Source organism: Leuresthes tenuis, unplaced genomic scaffold (assembly GCF_036924035.1).
Source record: "Leuresthes tenuis unplaced genomic scaffold, fLeuTen1.0.hap1 SCAF_21, whole genome shotgun sequence".
NCBI classification, from domain to species: Eukaryota; Metazoa; Chordata; class Actinopteri; order Atheriniformes; family Atherinopsidae; genus Leuresthes; species Leuresthes tenuis.
Genome location: NW_027325375.1, coordinates 7,119,100 through 7,138,974, shown reverse-complemented (window position 1 = coordinate 7,138,974; position 19,875 = coordinate 7,119,100). Strand labels below are relative to the sequence as shown.

The 19,875-nt window shown below is 44.0% G+C and overlaps 13 non-coding genes across 13 annotated transcripts; all 13 read right to left on the bottom strand.

Moving 5' to 3' along the window:
* Positions 1-335: 335 nt before the first annotated feature.
* On the bottom strand, positions 336-408 carry trnav-uac (transfer RNA valine (anticodon UAC)). The gene has a single exon. It is a non-coding gene; the product is annotated as a tRNA-Val (tRNA).
* A 1,564-nt stretch (positions 409-1,972) lies between these two features.
* Positions 1,973-2,045, bottom strand: trnav-uac (transfer RNA valine (anticodon UAC)). Its single transcript has one exon. It is a non-coding gene; the product is annotated as a tRNA-Val (tRNA).
* Positions 2,046-3,609: 1,564 nt separating this feature from the next.
* Positions 3,610-3,682, bottom strand: trnav-uac (transfer RNA valine (anticodon UAC)). The gene has a single exon. It is a non-coding gene; the product is annotated as a tRNA-Val (tRNA).
* Positions 3,683-5,246: 1,564 nt separating this feature from the next.
* On the bottom strand, positions 5,247-5,319 carry trnav-uac (transfer RNA valine (anticodon UAC)). Its single transcript has one exon. It is a non-coding gene; the product is annotated as a tRNA-Val (tRNA).
* Positions 5,320-6,883: 1,564 nt separating this feature from the next.
* On the bottom strand, positions 6,884-6,956 carry trnav-uac (transfer RNA valine (anticodon UAC)). Its single transcript has one exon. It is a non-coding gene; the product is annotated as a tRNA-Val (tRNA).
* Positions 6,957-8,520: 1,564 nt separating this feature from the next.
* On the bottom strand, positions 8,521-8,593 carry trnav-uac (transfer RNA valine (anticodon UAC)). Its single transcript has one exon. It is a non-coding gene; the product is annotated as a tRNA-Val (tRNA).
* A 1,564-nt stretch (positions 8,594-10,157) lies between these two features.
* On the bottom strand, positions 10,158-10,230 carry trnav-uac (transfer RNA valine (anticodon UAC)). The gene has a single exon. It is a non-coding gene; the product is annotated as a tRNA-Val (tRNA).
* A 1,166-nt stretch (positions 10,231-11,396) lies between these two features.
* Positions 11,397-11,469, bottom strand: trnav-uac (transfer RNA valine (anticodon UAC)). The gene has a single exon. It is a non-coding gene; the product is annotated as a tRNA-Val (tRNA).
* Positions 11,470-13,033: 1,564 nt separating this feature from the next.
* trnav-uac (transfer RNA valine (anticodon UAC)) lies at positions 13,034-13,106 on the bottom strand. Its single transcript has one exon. It is a non-coding gene; the product is annotated as a tRNA-Val (tRNA).
* Positions 13,107-14,272: 1,166 nt separating this feature from the next.
* On the bottom strand, positions 14,273-14,345 carry trnav-uac (transfer RNA valine (anticodon UAC)). The gene has a single exon. It is a non-coding gene; the product is annotated as a tRNA-Val (tRNA).
* A 1,564-nt stretch (positions 14,346-15,909) lies between these two features.
* Positions 15,910-15,982, bottom strand: trnav-uac (transfer RNA valine (anticodon UAC)). The gene has a single exon. It is a non-coding gene; the product is annotated as a tRNA-Val (tRNA).
* Positions 15,983-17,546: 1,564 nt separating this feature from the next.
* Positions 17,547-17,619, bottom strand: trnav-uac (transfer RNA valine (anticodon UAC)). Its single transcript has one exon. It is a non-coding gene; the product is annotated as a tRNA-Val (tRNA).
* Positions 17,620-19,183: 1,564 nt separating this feature from the next.
* On the bottom strand, positions 19,184-19,256 carry trnav-uac (transfer RNA valine (anticodon UAC)). The gene has a single exon. It is a non-coding gene; the product is annotated as a tRNA-Val (tRNA).
* Between the last annotated feature and the right edge of the window lie 619 nt (positions 19,257-19,875).

Below are 19,875 nucleotides of genomic sequence, written 5' to 3'. Positions count from 1 at the left end.
TCCCATCTCCAAAAAACAAGCAGCACGGTGAGGATCTTTTTCTTTGATTTCTCTAGTGCTTTTGATACAATTCAAGTTACACCGATATGTGAGAAGCTCTCTAAAATGATGGTGGATACCTCCAGAATGGCCTAGATAGTGAGTACCTGACAAACAGAGCAGAGTATGTCACACTCAAGGGATGTGTGTTTGAGAGAGTGGTCAGCAGCAGAGGAGCACCCCAGGGCACTGTACCCTCTCCATTTCTATGTAACCTGTAAACCTCAGTTATATAAGAGAATGGAATTAAGCCACTGCTTTTAGACTCCAGCTACATGTGAAGGAGTCCTGAAGCTTGGTTCTGCTGGGGGTTGAACCCAGGACTTTCTGCGTGTAAAGCACACGTGATAACCGCTACACTACAGAACCTCATGCAGCTGTTGTCATGGAAACCTGGAAACCCTACATCTTAGCTGACAAAGGGACAACCTCCATTCCAGTGTTCTGGAAAGACAATCTTCTGACGCAACTGAACATCAGTGAAGTACAAGTAAATAGCTCTGAAAAGTTTAACATGGTGGAAACTGATAATAGACTGAAGATCAGTACTAAGTGCATAACTCCTTCACCATGCTCGTTTGGAGAGGTGCACACTACTTTTAGTTTGAAAAAAAAGCACTCTAAGTATTGAGAATATCAGTACATCCAACTGGACCTTTCTGTTTTAAACCTGATTTACAAAGAAAGGTCGATTTGTTTTTATAGGAAAAATCGGGCTGTAAAAAAAATCACAAGCTCTTAGGGAAGGGGTTCTTGACAAATGAAAGTCTGGACAGAGCCAATGAAGTGGGCATGCCTCAACCTCCAGCCTGTCCGTCTACAGTCGTCAGGTGACGAGAAAGCTGGAGTAACTGAACTGGAACAAGGCTGCAATTTCAGACGATATGAGCCCCAGGGTTCCGATGGCCTGTATGGAATAACCAAGTGGATCTCTACTTCTTATGTTCAAGCTTAGCCCCAATCAGGAGAAATTTCAGGTGCTGCAGAAGACACCCTGCCTTTTCTCGGGGCTAAAGAAAATCCCATCCATCCATGCCCAACATAACAGATCAGTTGCACTAACATCCCGTATCATGAAAGTCCAGGAGAGAGCGTTATTAGCTCTTGTAGGGTTACAAGTTAACATCTTTCAGGATTCGCTAGAGTTTGCTTATTTTCTTGCTGTTGGTGTAAAAGATGCCATCATCCACCTGCTTCATTGAGCCCACTCCAAAAAACAAGCAGCACGTGAGGATCTTTTTCTTTGATTTCTCTAGTGCTTTTGATACAATTCAAGTTACACCGATATGTGAGAAGCTCTCTAAGATGATGGTGGATACCTCCAGAATGGCCTAGATAGTGACTACCTGACAAACAGAGCAGAGTATGTCACACTCAAGGGATGTGTGTTTGAGAGAGTGGTCAGCAGCAGAGGAGCACCCCAGGGCAATGTACCCTCTCCATTTCTATGTAACCTGTAAACCTCAGTTATATAAGAGAAAGGTATTAAGCCACTGCTTTTAGACTCCAGCTACATGTGAAGGAGTCCTGAAGCTTGGTTCCGCTGGGGGTTGAACCCAGGACTTTCTGCGTGCTTCTACTTGCTTCAGTGAGCCCACTCCCATCTCCAAAAAACAAGCAGCACGGTGAGGATCTTTTTCTTTGATTTCTCTAGTGCTTTTGATACAATTCAAGTTTCACCGATATGTGAGAAGCTCTCTAAAATGATGGTGGATACCTCCAGAATGGCCTAGATAGTGACTACCTGACAAACAGAGCAGAGTATGTCACACTCAAGGGATGTGTGTTTGAGAGAGTGGTCAGCAGCAGAGGAGCACCCCAGGGCACTGTACCCTCTCCATTTCTATGTAACCTGTAAACCTCAGTTATATAAGAGAAAGGAATTAAGCCACTGCTTTTAGACTCCAGCTACATGTGAAGGTGTCCTGAAGCTTGGTTCTGCTGGGGGTTGAACCCAGGACTTTCTGCGTGTAAAGCACACGTGATAACCGCTACACTACAGAACCTCTTGCGGCTGTTGTCATGGAAACCTGGAAACCCTACATCTTAGCTGACAAAGGGACAACCTCCATTCCAGTGTTCTGGAAAGACAATCTTCTGACGCAACTGAACATCAGTGAAGTACAAGTAAATAGCTCTGAAAAGTTTAACATGGTGGAAACTGATAATAGACTGAAGATCAGTACTAAGTGCATAACTCCTTCACCATGCTCGTTTGGAGAGGTGCACACTACTTTTAGTTTGAAAAAAAAGCACTCTAAGTATTGAGAATATCAGTACATCTAACTGGACCTTTCTGTTTTAAACCTGATTTACAAAGAAAGGTCGATTTGTTTTTATAGGAAAAATCGGGCTGTAAAAAAAATCACAAGCTCTTAGGGAAGGGGTTCTTGACAAATGAAAGTCTGGACAGAGCCAATGAAGTGGGCATGCCTCAACCTCCAGCCTGTCCGTCTACAGTCGTCAGGTGACGAGAAAGCTGGAGTAACTGAACTGGAACAAGGCTGCAATTTCAGACGATATGAGCCCCAGGGTTCCGATGGCCTGTATGGAATAACCAAGTGGATCTCTACTTCTTATGTTCAAGCTTAGCCCCAATCAGGAGAAATTTCAGGTGCTGCAGAAGACACCCTGCCTTTTCTCGGGGCTAAAGAAAATCCCATCCATCCATGCCCAACATAACAGATCAGTTGCACTAACATCCCGTATCATGAAAGTCCAGGAGAGAGCGTTATTAGCTCTTGTAGGGTTACAAGTTAACATCTTTCAGGATTCGCTAGAGTTTGCTTATTTTCTTGCTGTTGGTGTAAAAGATGCCATCATCCACCTGCTTCATTGAGCCCACTCCAAAAAACAAGCAGCACGTGAGGATCTTTTTCTTTGATTTCTCTAGTGCTTTTGATACAATTCAAGTTACACCGATATGTGAGAAGCTCTCTAAGATGATGGTGGATACCTCCAGAATGGCCTAGATAGTGACTACCTGACAAACAGAGCAGAGTATGTCACACTCAAGGGATGTGTGTTTGAGAGAGTGGTCAGCAGCAGAGGAGCACCCCAGGGCAATGTACCCTCTCCATTTCTATGTAACCTGTAAACCTCAGTTATATAAGAGAAAGGTATTAAGCCACTGCTTTTAGACTCCAGCTACATGTGAAGGAGTCCTGAAGCTTGGTTCCGCTGGGGGTTGAACCCAGGACTTTCTGCGTGCTTCTACTTGCTTCAGTGAGCCCACTCCCATCTCCAAAAAACAAGCAGCACGGTGAGGATCTTTTTCTTTGATTTCTCTAGTGCTTTTGATACAATTCAAGTTACACCGATATGTGAGAAGCTCTCTAAAATGATGGTGGATACCTCCAGAATGGCCTAGATAGTGACTACCTGACAAACAGAGCAGAGTATGTCACACTCAAGGGATGTGTGTTTGAGAGAGTGGTCAGCAGCAGAGGAGCACCCCAGGGCACTGTACCCTCTCCATTTCTATGTAACCTGTAAACCTCAGTTATATAAGAGAAAGGAATTAAGCCACTGCTTTTAGACTCCAGCTACATGTGAAGGAGTCCTGAAGCTTGGTTCTGCTGGGGGTTGAACCCAGGACTTTCTGCGTGTAAAGCAGACGTGATAACCGCTACACTACAGAACCTCTTGCGGCTGTTGTCATGGAAACCTGGAAACCCTACATCTTAGCTGACAAAGGGACAACCTCCATTCCAGTGTTCTGGAAAGACAATCTTCTGACGCAACTGAACATCAGTGAAGTACAAGTAAATAGCTCTGAAAAGTTTAACATGGTGGAAACTGATAATAGACTGAAGATCAGTACTAAGTGCATAACTCCTTCACCATGCTCGTTTGGAGAGGTGCACACTACTTTTAGTTTGAAAAAAAAGCACTCTAAGTATTGAGAATATCAGTACATCTAACTGGACCTTTCTGTTTTAAACCTGATTTACAAAGAAAGGTCGATTTGTTTTTATAGGAAAAATCGGGCTGTAAAAAAAATCACAAGCTCTTAGGGAAGGGGTTCTTGACAAATGAAAGTCTGGACAGAGCCAATGAAGTGGGCATGCCTCAACCTCCAGCCTGTCCGTCTACAGTCGTCAGGTGACGAGAAAGCTGGAGTAACTGAACTGGAACAAGGCTGCAATTTCAGACGATATGAGCCCCAGGGTTCCGATGGCCTGTATGGAATAACCAAGTGGATCTCTACTTCTTATGTTCAAGCTTAGCCCCAATCAGGAGAAATTTCAGGTGCTGCAGAAGACACCCTGCCTTTTCTCGGGGCTAAAGAAAATCCCATCCATCCATGCCCAACATAACAGATCAGTTGCACTAACATCCCGTATCATGAAAGTCCAGGAGAGAGCGTTATTAGCTCTTGTAGGGTTACAAGTTAACATCTTTCAGGATTCGCTAGAGTTTGCTTATTTTCTTGCTGTTGGTGTAAAAGATGCCATCATCCACCTGCTTCATTGAGCCCACTCCAAAAAACAAGCAGCACGTGAGGATCTTTTTCTTTGATTTCTCTAGTGCTTTTGATACAATTCAAGTTACACCGATATGTGAGAAGCTCTCTAAGATGATGGTGGATACCTCCAGAATGGCCTAGATAGTGACTACCTGACAAACAGAGCAGAGTATGTCACACTCAAGGGATGTGTGTTTGAGAGAGTGGTCAGCAGCAGAGGAGCACCCCAGGGCAATGTACCCTCTCCATTTCTATGTAACCTGTAAACCTCAGTTATATAAGAGAAAGGTATTAAGCCACTGCTTTTAGACTCCAGCTACATGTGAAGGAGTCCTGAAGCTTGGTTCCGCTGGGGGTTGAACCCAGGACTTTCTGCGTGCTTCTACTTGCTTCAGTGAGCCCACTCCCATCTCCAAAAAACAAGCAGCACGGTGAGGATCTTTTTCTTTGATTTCTCTAGTGCTTTTGATATAATTCAAGTTACACCGATATGTGAGAAGCTCTCTAAAATGATGGTGGATACCTCCAGAATGGCCTAGATAGTGACTACCTGACAAACAGAGTAGAGTATGTCACACTCAAGGGATGTGTGTTTGAGAGAGTGGTCAGCAGCAGAGGAGCACCCCAGGGCACTGTACCCTCTCCATTTCTATGTAACCTGTAAACATCAGTTATATAAGAGAAAGGAAATAAGCCACAGTTTTTAGACTCCAGCTACATGTGAAGGAGTCCTGAAGCTTGGTTCTGCTGGGGGTTGAACCCAGGACTTTCTGCGTGTAAAGCAGACGTGATAACCGCTACACTACAGAACCTCATGCGGCTGTTGTCATGGAAACCTGGAAACCCTACATCTTAGCTGACAAAGGGACAACCTCCATTCCAGTGTTCTGGAAAGACAATTTTCTGACGCAACTGAACATCAGTGAAGTACAAGTAAATAGCTCTGAAAAGTTTAACATGGTGGAAACTGATAATAGACTGAAGATCAGTACTAAGTGCATAACTCCTTCACCATGCTCGTTTGGAGAGGTGCACACTACTTTTAGTTTGAAAAAAAAGCACTCTAAGTATTGAGAATATCAGTACATCTAACTGGACCTTTCTGTTTTAAACCTGATTTACAAAGAAAGGTTGATTTGTTTTTATAGGAAAAATCGGGCTGTAAAAAAAATCACAAGCTCTTAGGGAAGGGGTTCTTGACAAATGAAAGTCTGGACAGAGCCAATGAAGTGGGCATGCCTCAACCTCCAGCCTGTCCGTCTACAGTCGTCAGGTGACGAGAAAGCTGGAGTAACTGAACTGGAACAAGGCTGCAATTTCAGACGATATGAGCCCCAGGGTTCCGAAGGCCTGTATGGAATAACCACTTGTATCTCTACTTCTTATGTTCAAGCTTAGCCCCAATCAGGAGAAATTTCAGGTGCTGCAGAAGACACCCTGCCTTTTCTCGGGGCTAAAGAAAATCCCATCCATCCATGCCCAACATAACAGATCAGTTGCACTAACATCCCGTATCATGAAAGTCCAGGAGAGAGCGTTATTAGCTCTTGTAGGGTTACAAGTTAACATCTTTCAGGATTCGCTAGAGTTTGCTTATTTTCTTGCTGTTGGTGTAAAAGATGCCATCATCCACCTGCTTCATTGAGCCCACTCTAAAAAACAAGCAGCACGTGAGGATCTTTTTCTTTGATTTCTCTAGTGCTTTTGATACAATTCAAGTTACACCGATATGTGAGAAGCTCTCTAAGATGATGGTGGATACCTCCAGAATGGCCTAGATAGTGACTACCTGACAAACAGAGCAGAGTATGTCACACTCAAGGGATGTGTGTTTGAGAGAGTGGTCAGCAGCAGAGGAGCACCCCAGGGCAATGTACCCTCTCCATTTCTATGTAACCTGTAAACCTCAGTTATATAAGAGAAAGGTATTAAGCCACTGCTTTTAGACTCCAGCTACATGTGAAGGAGTCCTGAAGCTTGGTTCCGCTGGGGGTTGAACCCAGGACTTTCTGCGTGCTTCTACTTGCTTCAGTGAGCCCACTCCCATCTCCAAAAAACAAGCAGCACGGTGAGGATCTTTTTCTTTGATTTCTCTAGTGCTTTTGATACAATTCAAGTTACACCGATATGTGAGAAGCTCTCTAAAATGATGGTGGATACCTCCAGAGTGGCCTAGATAGTGAGTACCTGACAAACAGAGCAGAGTATGTCACACTCAAGGGATGTGTGTTTGAGAGAGTGGTCAGCAGCAGAGGAGCACCCCAGGGCACTGTACCCTCTCCATTTCTATGTAACCTGTAAACCTCAGTTATATAAGAGAAAGGAATTAAGCCACTGCTTTTAGACTCCAGCTACATGTGAAGGAGTCCTGAAGCTTGGTTCTGCTGGGGGTTGAACCCAGGACTTTCTGCGTGTAAAGCAGACGTGATAACCGCTACACTACAGAACCTCTTGCGGCTGTTGTCATGGAAACCTGGAAACCCTACATCTTAGCTGACAAAGGGACAACCTCCATTCCAGTGTTCTGGAAAGACAATCTTCTGACGCAACTGAACATCAGTGAAGTACAAGTAAATAGCTCTGAAAAGTTTAACATGGTGGAAACTGATAATAGACTGAAGATCAGTACTAAGTGCATAACTCCTTCACCATGCTCGTTTGGAGAGGTGCACACTACTTTTAGTTTGAAAAAAAAGCACTCTAAGTATTGAGAATATCAGTACATCCAACTGGACCTTTCTGTTTTAAACCTGATTTACAAAGAAAGGTCGATTTGTTTTTATAGGAAAAATCGGGCTGTAAAAAAAATCACAAGCTCTTAGGGAAGGGGTTCTTGACAAATGAAAGTCTGGACAGAGCCAATGAAGTGGGCATGCCTCAACCTCCAGCCTGTCCGTCTACAGTCGTCAGGTGACGAGAAAGCTGGAGTAACTGAACTGGAACAAGGCTGCAATTTCAGACGATATGAGCCCCAGGGTTCCGATGGCCTGTATGGAATAACCAAGTGGATCTCTACTTCTTATGTTCAAGCTTAGCCCCAATCAGGAGAAATTTCAGGTGCTGCAGAAGACACCCTGCCTTTTCTCGGGGCTAAAGAAAATCCCATCCATCCATGCCCAACATAACAGATCAGTTGCACTAACATCCCGTATCATGAAAGTCCAGGAGAGAGCGTTATTAGCTCTTGTAGGGTTACAAGTTAACATCTTTCAGGATTCGCTAGAGTTTGCTTATTTTCTTGCTGTTGGTGTAAAAGATGCCATCATCCACCTGCTTCATTGAGCCCACTCCAAAAAACAAGCAGCACGTGAGGATCTTTTTCTTTGATTTCTCTAGTGCTTTTGATACAATTCAAGTTACACCGATATGTGAGAAGCTCTCTAAGATGATGGTGGATACCTCCAGAATGGCCTAGATAGTGACTACCTGACAAACAGAGCAGAGTATGTCACACTCAAGGGATGTGTGTTTGAGAGAGTGGTCAGCAGCAGAGGAGCACCCCAGGGCAATGTACCCTCTCCATTTCTATGTAACCTGTAAACCTCAGTTATATAAGAGAAAGGTATTAAGCCACTGCTTTTAGACTCCAGCTACATGTGAAGGAGTCCTGAAGCTTGGTTCCGCTGGGGGTTGAACCCAGGACTTTCTGCGTGCTTCTACTTGCTTCAGTGAGCCCACTCCCATCTCCAAAAAACAAGCAGCACGGTGAGGATCTTTTTCTTTGATTTCTCTAGTGCTTTTGATACAATTCAAGTTTCACCGATATGTGAGAAGCTCTCTAAAATGATGGTGGATACCTCCAGAATGGCCTAGATAGTGACTACCTGACAAACAGAGCAGAGTATGTCACACTCAAGGGATGTGTGTTTGAGAGAGTGGTCAGCAGCAGAGGAGCACCCCAGGGCACTGTACCCTCTCCATTTCTATGTAACCTGTAAACCTCAGTTATATAAGAGAAAGGAATTAAGCCACTGCTTTTAGACTCCAGCTACATGTGAAGGAGTCCTGAAGCTTGGTTCTGCTGGGGGTTGAACCCAGGACTTTCTGCGTGTAAAGCAGACGTGATAACCGCTACACTACAGAACCTCTTGCGGCTGTTGTCATGGAAACCTGGAAACCCTACATCTTAGCTGACAAAGGGACAACCTCCATTCCAGTGTTCTGGAAAGACAATCTTCTGACGCAACTGAACATCAGTGAAGTACAAGTAAATAGCTCTGAAAAGTTTAACATGGTGGAAACTGATAATAGACTGAAGATCAGTACTAAGTGCATAACTCCTTCACCATGCTCGTTTGGAGAGGTGCACACTACTTTTAGTTTGAAAAAAAAGCACTCTAAGTATTGAGAATATCAGTACATCTAACTGGACCTTTCTGTTTTAAACCTGATTTACAAAGAAAGGTCGATTTGTTTTTATAGGAAAAATCGGGCTGTAAAAAAAATCACAAGCTCTTAGGGAAGGGGTTCTTGACAAATGAAAGTCTGGACAGAGCCAATGAAGTGGGCATGCCTCAACCTCCAGCCTGTCCGTCTACAGTCGTCAGGTGACGAGAAAGCTGGAGTAACTGAACTGGAACAAGGCTGCAATTTCAGACGATATGAGCCCCAGGGTTCCGATGGCCTGTATGGAATAACCAAGTGGATCTCTACTTCTTATGTTCAAGCTTAGCCCCAATCAGGAGAAATTTCAGGTGCTGCAGAAGACACCCTGCCTTTTCTCGGGGCTAAAGAAAATCCCATCCATCCATGCCCAACATAACAGATCAGTTGCACTAACATCCCGTATCATGAAAGTCCAGGAGAGAGCGTTATTAGCTCTTGTAGGGTTACAAGTTAACATCTTTCAGGATTCGCTAGAGTTTGCTTATTTTCTTGCTGTTGGTGTAAAAGATGCCATCATCCACCTGCTTCATTGAGCCCACTCCAAAAAACAAGCAGCACGTGAGGATCTTTTTCTTTGATTTCTCTAGTGCTTTTGATACAATTCAAGTTACACCGATATGTGAGAAGCTCTCTAAGATGATGGTGGATACCTCCAGAATGGCCTAGATAGTGACTACCTGACAAACAGAGCAGAGTATGTCACACTCAAGGGATGTGTGTTTGAGAGAGTGGTCAGCAGCAGAGGAGCACCCCAGGGCAATGTACCCTCTCCATTTCTATGTAACCTGTAAACCTCAGTTATATAAGAGAAAGGTATTAAGCCACTGCTTTTAGACTCCAGCTACATGTGAAGGAGTCCTGAAGCTTGGTTCCGCTGGGGGTTGAACCCAGGACTTTCTGCGTGCTTCTACTTGCTTCAGTGAGCCCACTCCCATCTCCAAAAAACAAGCAGCACGGTGAGGATCTTTTTCTTTGATTTCTCTAGTGCTTTTGATACAATTCAAGTTACACCGATATGTGAGAAGCTCTCTAAAATGATGGTGGATACCTCCAGAATGGCCTAGATAGTGACTACCTGACAAACAGAGCAGAGTATGTCACACTCAAGGGATGTGTGTTTGAGAGAGTGGTCAGCAGCAGAGGAGCACCCCAGGGCACTGTACCCTCTCCATTTCTATGTAACCTGTAAACCTCAGTTATATAAGAGAAAGGAATTAAGCCACTGCTTTTAGACTCCAGCTACATGTGAAGGAGTCCTGAAGCTTGGTTCTGCTGGGGGTTGAACCCAGGACTTTCTGCGTGTAAAGCAGACGTGATAACCGCTACACTACAGAACCTCTTGCGGCTGTTGTCATGGAAACCTGGAAACCCTACATCTTAGCTGACAAAGGGACAACCTCCATTCCAGTGTTCTGGAAAGACAATCTTCTGACGCAACTGAACATCAGTGAAGTACAAGTAAATAGCTCTGAAAAGTTTAACATGGTGGAAACTGATAATAGACTGAAGATCAGTACTAAGTGCATAACTCCTTCACCATGCTCGTTTGGAGAGGTGCACACTACTTTTAGTTTGAAAAAAAAGCACTCTAAGTATTGAGAATATCAGTACATCTAACTGGACCTTTCTGTTTTAAACCTGATTTACAAAGAAAGGTCGATTTGTTTTTATAGGAAAAATCGGGCTGTAAAAAAAATCACAAGCTCTTAGGGAAGGGGTTCTTGACAAATGAAAGTCTGGACAGAGCCAATGAAGTGGGCATGCCTCAACCTCCAGCCTGTCCGTCTACAGTCGTCAGGTGACGAGAAAGCTGGAGTAACTGAACTGGAACAAGGCTGCAATTTCAGACGATATGAGCCCCAGGGTTCCGATGGCCTGTATGGAATAACCAAGTGGATCTCTACTTCTTATGTTCAAGCTTAGCCCCAATCAGGAGAAATTTCAGGTGCTGCAGAAGACACCCTGCCTTTTCTCGGGGCTAAAGAAAATCCCATCCATCCATGCCCAACATAACAGATCAGTTGCACTAACATCCCGTATCATGAAAGTCCAGGAGAGAGCGTTATTAGCTCTTGTAGGGTTACAAGTTAACATCTTTCAGGATTCGCTAGAGTTTGCTTATTTTCTTGCTGTTGGTGTAAAAGATGCCATCATCCACCTGCTTCATTGAGCCCACTCCAAAAAACAAGCAGCACGTGAGGATCTTTTTCTTTGATTTCTCTAGTGCTTTTGATACAATTCAAGTTACACCGATATGTGAGAAGCTCTCTAAGATGATGGTGGATACCTCCAGAATGGCCTAGATAGTGACTACCTGACAAACAGAGCAGAGTATGTCACACTCAAGGGATGTGTGTTTGAGAGAGTGGTCAGCAGCAGAGGAGCACCCCAGGGCACTGTACCCTCTCCATTTCTATGTAACCTGTAAACCTCAGTTATATAAGAGAAAGGAATTAAGCCACTGCTTTTAGACTCCAGCTACATGTGAAGGTGTCCTGAAGCTTGGTTCTGCTGGGGGTTGAACCCAGGACTTTCTGCGTGTAAAGCACACGTGATAACCGCTACACTACAGAACCTCTTGCGGCTGTTGTCATGGAAACCTGGAAACCCTACATCTTAGCTGACAAAGGGACAACCTCCATTCCAGTGTTCTGGAAAGACAATCTTCTGACGCAACTGAACATCAGTGAAGTACAAGTAAATAGCTCTGAAAAGTTTAACATGGTGGAAACTGATAATAGACTGAAGATCAGTACTAAGTGCATAACTCCTTCACCATGCTCGTTTGGAGAGGTGCACACTACTTTTAGTTTGAAAAAAAAGCACTCTAAGTATTGAGAATATCAGTACATCTAACTGGACCTTTCTGTTTTAAACCTGATTTACAAAGAAAGGTCGATTTGTTTTTATAGGAAAAATCGGGCTGTAAAAAAAATCACAAGCTCTTAGGGAAGGGGTTCTTGACAAATGAAAGTCTGGACAGAGCCAATGAAGTGGGCATGCCTCAACCTCCAGCCTGTCCGTCTACAGTCGTCAGGTGACGAGAAAGCTGGAGTAACTGAACTGGAACAAGGCTGCAATTTCAGACGATATGAGCCCCAGGGTTCCGATGGCCTGTATGGAATAACCAAGTGGATCTCTACTTCTTATGTTCAAGCTTAGCCCCAATCAGGAGAAATTTCAGGTGCTGCAGAAGACACCCTGCCTTTTCTCGGGGCTAAAGAAAATCCCATCCATCCATGCCCAACATAACAGATCAGTTGCACTAACATCCCGTATCATGAAAGTCCAGGAGAGAGCGTTATTAGCTCTTGTAGGGTTACAAGTTAACATCTTTCAGGATTCGCTAGAGTTTGCTTATTTTCTTGCTGTTGGTGTAAAAGATGCCATCATCCACCTGCTTCATTGAGCCCACTCCAAAAAACAAGCAGCACGTGAGGATCTTTTTCTTTGATTTCTCTAGTGCTTTTGATACAATTCAAGTTACACCGATATGTGAGAAGCTCTCTAAGATGATGGTGGATACCTCCAGAATGGCCTAGATAGTGACTACCTGACAAACAGAGCAGAGTATGTCACACTCAAGGGATGTGTGTTTGAGAGAGTGGTCAGCAGCAGAGGAGCACCCCAGGGCAATGTACCCTCTCCATTTCTATGTAACCTGTAAACCTCAGTTATATAAGAGAAAGGTATTAAGCCACTGCTTTTAGACTCCAGCTACATGTGAAGGAGTCCTGAAGCTTGGTTCCGCTGGGGGTTGAACCCAGGACTTTCTGCGTGCTTCTACTTGCTTCAGTGAGCCCACTCCCATCTCCAAAAAACAAGCAGCACGGTGAGGATCTTTTTCTTTGATTTCTCTAGTGCTTTTGATACAATTCAAGTTACACCGATATGTGAGAAGCTCTCTAAAATGATGGTGGATACCTCCAGAATGGCCTAGATAGTGACTACCTGACAAACAGAGCAGAGTATGTCACACTCAAGGGATGTGTGTTTGAGAGAGTGGTCAGCAGCAGAGGAGCACCCCAGGGCACTGTACCCTCTCCATTTCTATGTAACCTGTAAACCTCAGTTATATAAGAGAAAGGAATTAAGCCACTGCTTTTAGACTCCAGCTACATGTGAAGGAGTCCTGAAGCTTGGTTCTGCTGGGGGTTGAACCCAGGACTTTCTGCGTGTAAAGCAGACGTGATAACCGCTACACTACAGAACCTCTTGCGGCTGTTGTCATGGAAACCTGGAAACCCTACATCTTAGCTGACAAAGGGACAACCTCCATTCCAGTGTTCTGGAAAGACAATCTTCTGACGCAACTGAACATCAGTGAAGTACAAGTAAATAGCTCTGAAAAGTTTAACATGGTGGAAACTGATAATAGACTGAAGATCAGTACTAAGTGCATAACTCCTTCACCATGCTCGTTTGGAGAGGTGCACACTACTTTTAGTTTGAAAAAAAAGCACTCTAAGTATTGAGAATATCAGTACATCTAACTGGACCTTTCTGTTTTAAACCTGATTTACAAAGAAAGGTCGATTTGTTTTTATAGGAAAAATCGGGCTGTAAAAAAAATCACAAGCTCTTAGGGAAGGGGTTCTTGACAAATGAAAGTCTGGACAGAGCCAATGAAGTGGGCATGCCTCAACCTCCAGCCTGTCCGTCTACAGTCGTCAGGTGACGAGAAAGCTGGAGTAACTGAACTGGAACAAGGCTGCAATTTCAGACGATATGAGCCCCAGGGTTCCGATGGCCTGTATGGAATAACCAAGTGGATCTCTACTTCTTATGTTCAAGCTTAGCCCCAATCAGGAGAAATTTCAGGTGCTGCAGAAGACACCCTGCCTTTTCTCGGGGCTAAAGAAAATCCCATCCATCCATGCCCAACATAACAGATCAGTTGCACTAACATCCCGTATCATGAAAGTCCAGGAGAGAGCGTTATTAGCTCTTGTAGGGTTACAAGTTAACATCTTTCAGGATTCGCTAGAGTTTGCTTATTTTCTTGCTGTTGGTGTAAAAGATGCCATCATCCACCTGCTTCATTGAGCCCACTCCAAAAAACAAGCAGCACGTGAGGATCTTTTTCTTTGATTTCTCTAGTGCTTTTGATACAATTCAAGTTACACCGATATGTGAGAAGCTCTCTAAGATGATGGTGGATACCTCCAGAATGGCCTAGATAGTGACTACCTGACAAACAGAGCAGAGTATGTCACACTCAAGGGATGTGTGTTTGAGAGAGTGGTCAGCAGCAGAGGAGCACCCCAGGGCACTGTACCCTCTCCATTTCTATGTAACCTGTAAACCTCAGTTATATAAGAGAAAGGAATTAAGCCACTGCTTTTAGACTCCAGCTACATGTGAAGGAGTCCTGAAGCTTGGTTCTGCTGGGGGTTGAACCCAGGACTTTCTGCGTGTAAAGCAGACGTGATAACCGCTACACTACAGAACCTCTTGCGGCTGTTGTCATGGAAACCTGGAAACTCTACATCTTAGCTGACAAAGGGACAACCTCCATTCCAGTGTTCTGGAAAGACAATCTTCTGACGCAACTGAACATCAGTGAAGTACAAGTAAATAGCTCTGAAAAGTTTAACATGGTGGAAACTGATAATAGACTGAAGATCAGTACTAAGTGCATAACTCCTTCACCATGCTCGTTTGGAGAGGTGCACACTACTTTTAGTTTGAAAAAAAAGCACTCTAAGTATTGAGAATATCAGTACATCTAACTGGACCTTTCTGTTTTAAACCTGATTTACAAAGAAAGGTCGATTTGTTTTTATAGGAAAAATCGGGCTGTAAAAAAAATCACAAGCTCTTAGGGAAGGGGTTCTTGACAAATGAAAGTCTGGACAGAGCCAATGAAGTGGGCATGCCTCAACCTCCAGCCTGTCCGTCTACAGTCGTCAGGTGACGAGAAAGCTGGAGTAACTGAACTGGAACAAGGCTGCAATTTCAGACGATATGAGCCCCAGGGTTCCGATGGCCTGTATGGAATAACCAAGTGGATCTCTACTTCTTATGTTCAAGCTTAGCCCCAATCAGGAGAAATTTCAGGTGCTGCAGAAGACACCCTGCCTTTTCTCGGGGCTAAAGAAAATCCCATCCATCCATGCCCAACATAACAGATCAGTTGCACTAACATCCCGTATCATGAAAGTCCAGGAGAGAGCGTTATTAGCTCTTGTAGGGTTACAAGTTAACATCTTTCAGGATTCGCTAGAGTTTGCTTATTTTCTTGCTGTTGGTGTAAAAGATGCCATCATCCACCTGCTTCATTGAGCCCACTCCAAAAAACAAGCAGCACGTGAGGATCTTTTTCTTTGATTTCTCTAGTGCTTTTGATACAATTCAAGTTACACCGATATGTGAGAAGCTCTCTAAGATGATGGTGGATACCTCCAGAATGGCCTAGATAGTGACTACCTGACAAACAGAGCAGAGTATGTCACACTCAAGGGATGTGTGTTTGAGAGAGTGGTCAGCAGCAGAGGAGCACCCCAGGGCAATGTACCCTCTCCATTTCTATGTAACCTGTAAACCTCAGTTATATAAGAGAAAGGTATTAAGCCACTGCTTTTAGACTCCAGCTACATGTGAAGGAGTCCTGAAGCTTGGTTCCGCTGGGGGTTGAACCCAGGACTTTCTGCGTGCTTCTACTTGCTTCAGTGAGCCCACTCCCATCTCCAAAAAACAAGCAGCACGGTGAGGATCTTTTTCTTTGATTTCTCTAGTGCTTTTGATACAATTCAAGTTACACCGATATGTGAGAAGCTCTCTAAAATGATGGTGGATACCTCCAGAATGGCCTAGATAGTGACTACCTGACAAACAGAGTAGAGTATGTCACACTCAAGGGATGTGTGTTTGAGAGAGTGGTCAGCAGCAGAGGAGCACCCCAGGGCACTGTACCCTCTCCATTTCTATGTAACCTGTAAACATCAGTTATATAAGAGAAAGGAAATAAGCCACTGTTTTTAGACTCCAGCTACATGTGAAGGAGTCCTGAAGCTTGGTTCTGCTGGGGGTTGAACCCAGGACTTTCTGCGTGTAAAGCAGACGTGATAACCGCTACACTACAGAACCTCATGCGGCTGTTGTCATGGAAACCTGGAAACCCTACATCTTAGCTGACAAAGGGACAACCTCCATTCCAGTGTTCTGGAAAGACAATTTTCTGACGCAACTGAACATCAGTGAAGTACAAGTAAATAGCTCTGAAAAGTTTAACATGGTGGAAACTGATAATAGACTGAAGATCAGTACTAAGTGCATAACTCCTTCACCATGCTCGTTTGGAGAGGTGCACACTACTTTTAGTTTGAAAAAAAAGCACTCTAAGTATTGAGAATATCAGTACATCTAACTGGACCTTTCTGTTTTAAACCTGATTTACAAAGAAAGGTCGATTTGTTTTTATAGGAAAAATCGGGCTGTAAAAAAAATCACAAGCTCTTAGGGAAGGGGTTCTTGACAAATGAAAGTCTGGACAGAGCCAATGAAGTGGGCATGCCTCAACCTCCAGCCTGTCCGTCTACAGTCGTCAGGTGACGAGAAAGCTGGAGTAACTGAACTGGAACAAGGCTGCAATTTCAGACGATATGAGCCCCAGGGTTCCGAAGGCCTGTATGGAATAACCACTTGTATCTCTACTTCTTATGTTCAAGCTTAGCCCCAATCAGGAGAAATTTCAGGTGCTGCAGAAGACACCCTGCCTTTTCTCGGGGCTAAAGAAAATCCCATCCATCCATGCCCAACATAACAGATCAGTTGCACTAACATCCCGTATCATGAAAGTCCAGGAGAGAGCGTTATTAGCTCTTGTAGGGTTACAAGTTAACATCTTTCAGGATTCGCTAGAGTTTGCTTATTTTCTTGCTGTTGGTGTAAAAGATGCCATCATCCACCTGCTTCATTGAGCCCACTCTAAAAAACAAGCAGCACGTGAGGATCTTTTTCTTTGATTTCTCTAGTGCTTTTGATACAATTCAAGTTACACCGATATGTGAGAAGCTCTCTAAGATGATGGTGGATACCTCCAGAATGGCCTAGATAGTGACTACCTGACAAACAGAGCAGAGTATGTCACACTCAAGGGATGTGTGTTTGAGAGAGTGGTCAGCAGCAGAGGAGCACCCCAGGGCAATGTACCCTCTCCATTTCTATGTAACCTGTAAACCTCAGTTATATAAGAGAAAGGTATTAAGCCACTGCTTTTAGACTCCAGCTACATGTGAAGGAGTCCTGAAGCTTGGTTCCGCTGGGGGTTGAACCCAGGACTTTCTGCGTGCTTCTACTTGCTTCAGTGAGCCCACTCCCATCTCCAAAAAACAAGCAGCACGGTGAGGATCTTTTTCTTTGATTTCTCTAGTGCTTTTGATACAATTCAAGTTACACCGATATGTGAGAAGCTCTCTAAAATGATGGTGGATACCTCCAGAATGGCCTAGATAGTGACTACCTGACAAACAGAGCAGAGTATGTCACACTCAAGGGATGTGTGTTTGAGAGAGTGGTCAGCAGCAGAGGAGCACCCCAGGGCACTGTACCCTCTCCATTTCTATGTAACCTGTAAACCTCAGTTATATAAGAGAAAGGAATTAAGCCACTGCTTTTAGACTCCAGCTACATGTGAAGGAGTCCTGAAGCTTGGTTCTGCTGGGGGTTGAACCCAGGACTTTCTGCGTGTAAAGCAGACGTGATAACCGCTACACTACAGAACCTCTTGCGGCTGTTGTCATGGAAACCTGGAAACCCTACATCTTAGCTGACAAAGGGACAACCTCCATTCCAGTGTTCTGGAAAGACAATCTTCTGACGCAACTGAACATCAGTGAAGTACAAGTAAATAGCTCTGAAAAGTTTAACATGGTGGAAACTGATAATAGACTGAAGATCAGTACTAAGTGCATAACTCCTTCACCATGCTCGTTTGGAGAGGTGCACACTACTTTTAGTTTGAAAAAAAAGCACTCTAAGTATTGAGAATATCAGTACATCTAACTGGACCTTTCTGTTTTAAACCTGATTTACAAAGAAAGGTCGATTTGTTTTTATAGGAAAAATCGGGCTGTAAAAAAAATCACAAGCTCTTAGGGAAGGGGTTCTTGACAAATGAAAGTCTGGACAGAGCCAATGAAGTGGGCATGCCTCAACCTCCAGCCTGTCCGTCTACAGTCGTCAGGTGACGAGAAAGCTGGAGTAACTGAACTGGAACAAGGCTGCAATTTCAGACGATATGAGCCCCAGGGTTCCGATGGCCTGTATGGAATAACCAAGTGGATCTCTACTTCTTATGTTCAAGCTTAGCCCCAATCAGGAGAAATTTCAGGTGCTGCAGAAGACACCCTGCCTTTTCTCGGGGCTAAAGAAAATCCCATCCATCCATGCCCAACATAACAGATCAGTTGCACTAACATCCCGTATCATGAAAGTCCAGGAGAGAGCGTTATTAGCTCTTGTAGGGTTACAAGTTAACATCTTTCAGGATTCGCTAGAGTTTGCTTATTTTCTTGCTGTTGGTGTAAAAGATGCCATCATCCACCTGCTTCATTGAGCCCACTCCAAAAAACAAGCAGCACGTGAGGATCTTTTTCTTTGATTTCTCTAGTGCTTTTGATACAATTCAAGTTACACCGATATGTGAGAAGCTCTCTAAGATGATGGTGGATACCTCCAGAATGGCCTAGATAGTGACTACCTGACAAACAGAGCAGAGTATGTCACACTCAAGGGATGTGTGTTTGAGAGAGTGGTCAGCAGCAGAGGAGCACCCCAGGGCAATGTACCCTCTCCATTTCTATGTAACCTGTAAACCTCAGTTATATAAGAGAAAGGTATTAAGCCACTGCTTTTAGACTCCAGCTACATGTGAAGGAGTCCTGAAGCTTGGTTCCGCTGGGGGTTGAACCCAGGACTTTCTGCGTGCTTCTACTTGCTTCAGTGAGCCCACTCCCATCTCCAAAAAACAAGCAGCACGGTGAGGATCTTTTTCTTTGATTTCTCTAGTGCTTTTGATACAATTCAAGTTACACCGATATGTGAGAAGCTCTCTAAAATGATGGTGGATACCTCCAGAATGGCCTAGATAGTGACTACCTGACAAACAGAGTAGAGTATGTCACACTCAAGGGATGTGTGTTTGAGAGAGTGGTCAGCAGCAGAGGAGCACCCCAGGGCACTGTACCCTCTCCATTTCTATGTAACCTGTAAACATCAGTTATATAAGAGAAAGGAAATAAGCCACTGTTTTTAGACTCCAGCTACATGTGAAGGAGTCCTGAAGCTTGGTTCTGCTGGGGGTTGAACCCAGGACTTTCTGCGTGTAAAGCAGACGTGATAACCGCTACACTACAGAACCTCATGCGGCTGTTGTCATGGAAACCTGGAAACCCTACATCTTAGCTGACAAAGGGACAACCTCCATTCCAGTGTTCTGGAAAGACAATTTTCTGACGCAACTGAACATCAGTGAAGTACAAGTAAATAGCTCTGAAAAGTTTAACATGGTGGAAACTGATAATAGACTGAAGATCAGTACTAAGTGCATAACTCCTTCACCATGCTCGTTTGGAGAGGTGCACACTACTTTTAGTTTGAAAAAAAAGCACTCTAAGTATTGAGAATATCAGTACATCTAACTGGACCTTTCTGTTTTAAACCTGATTTACAAAGAAAGGTCGATTTGTTTTTATAGGAAAAATCGGGCTGTAAAAAAAATCACAAGCTCTTAGGGAAGGGGTTCTTGACAAATGAAAGTCTGGACAGAGCCAATGAAGTGGGCATGCCTCAACCTCCAGCCTGTCCGTCTACAGTCGTCAGGTGACGAGAAAGCTGGAGTAACTGAACTGGAACAAGGCTGCAATTTCAGACGATATGAGCCCCAGGGTTCCGAAGGCCTGTATGGAATAACCACTTGTATCTCTACTTCTTATGTTCAAGCTTAGCCCCAATCAGGAGAAATTTCAGGTGCTGCAGAA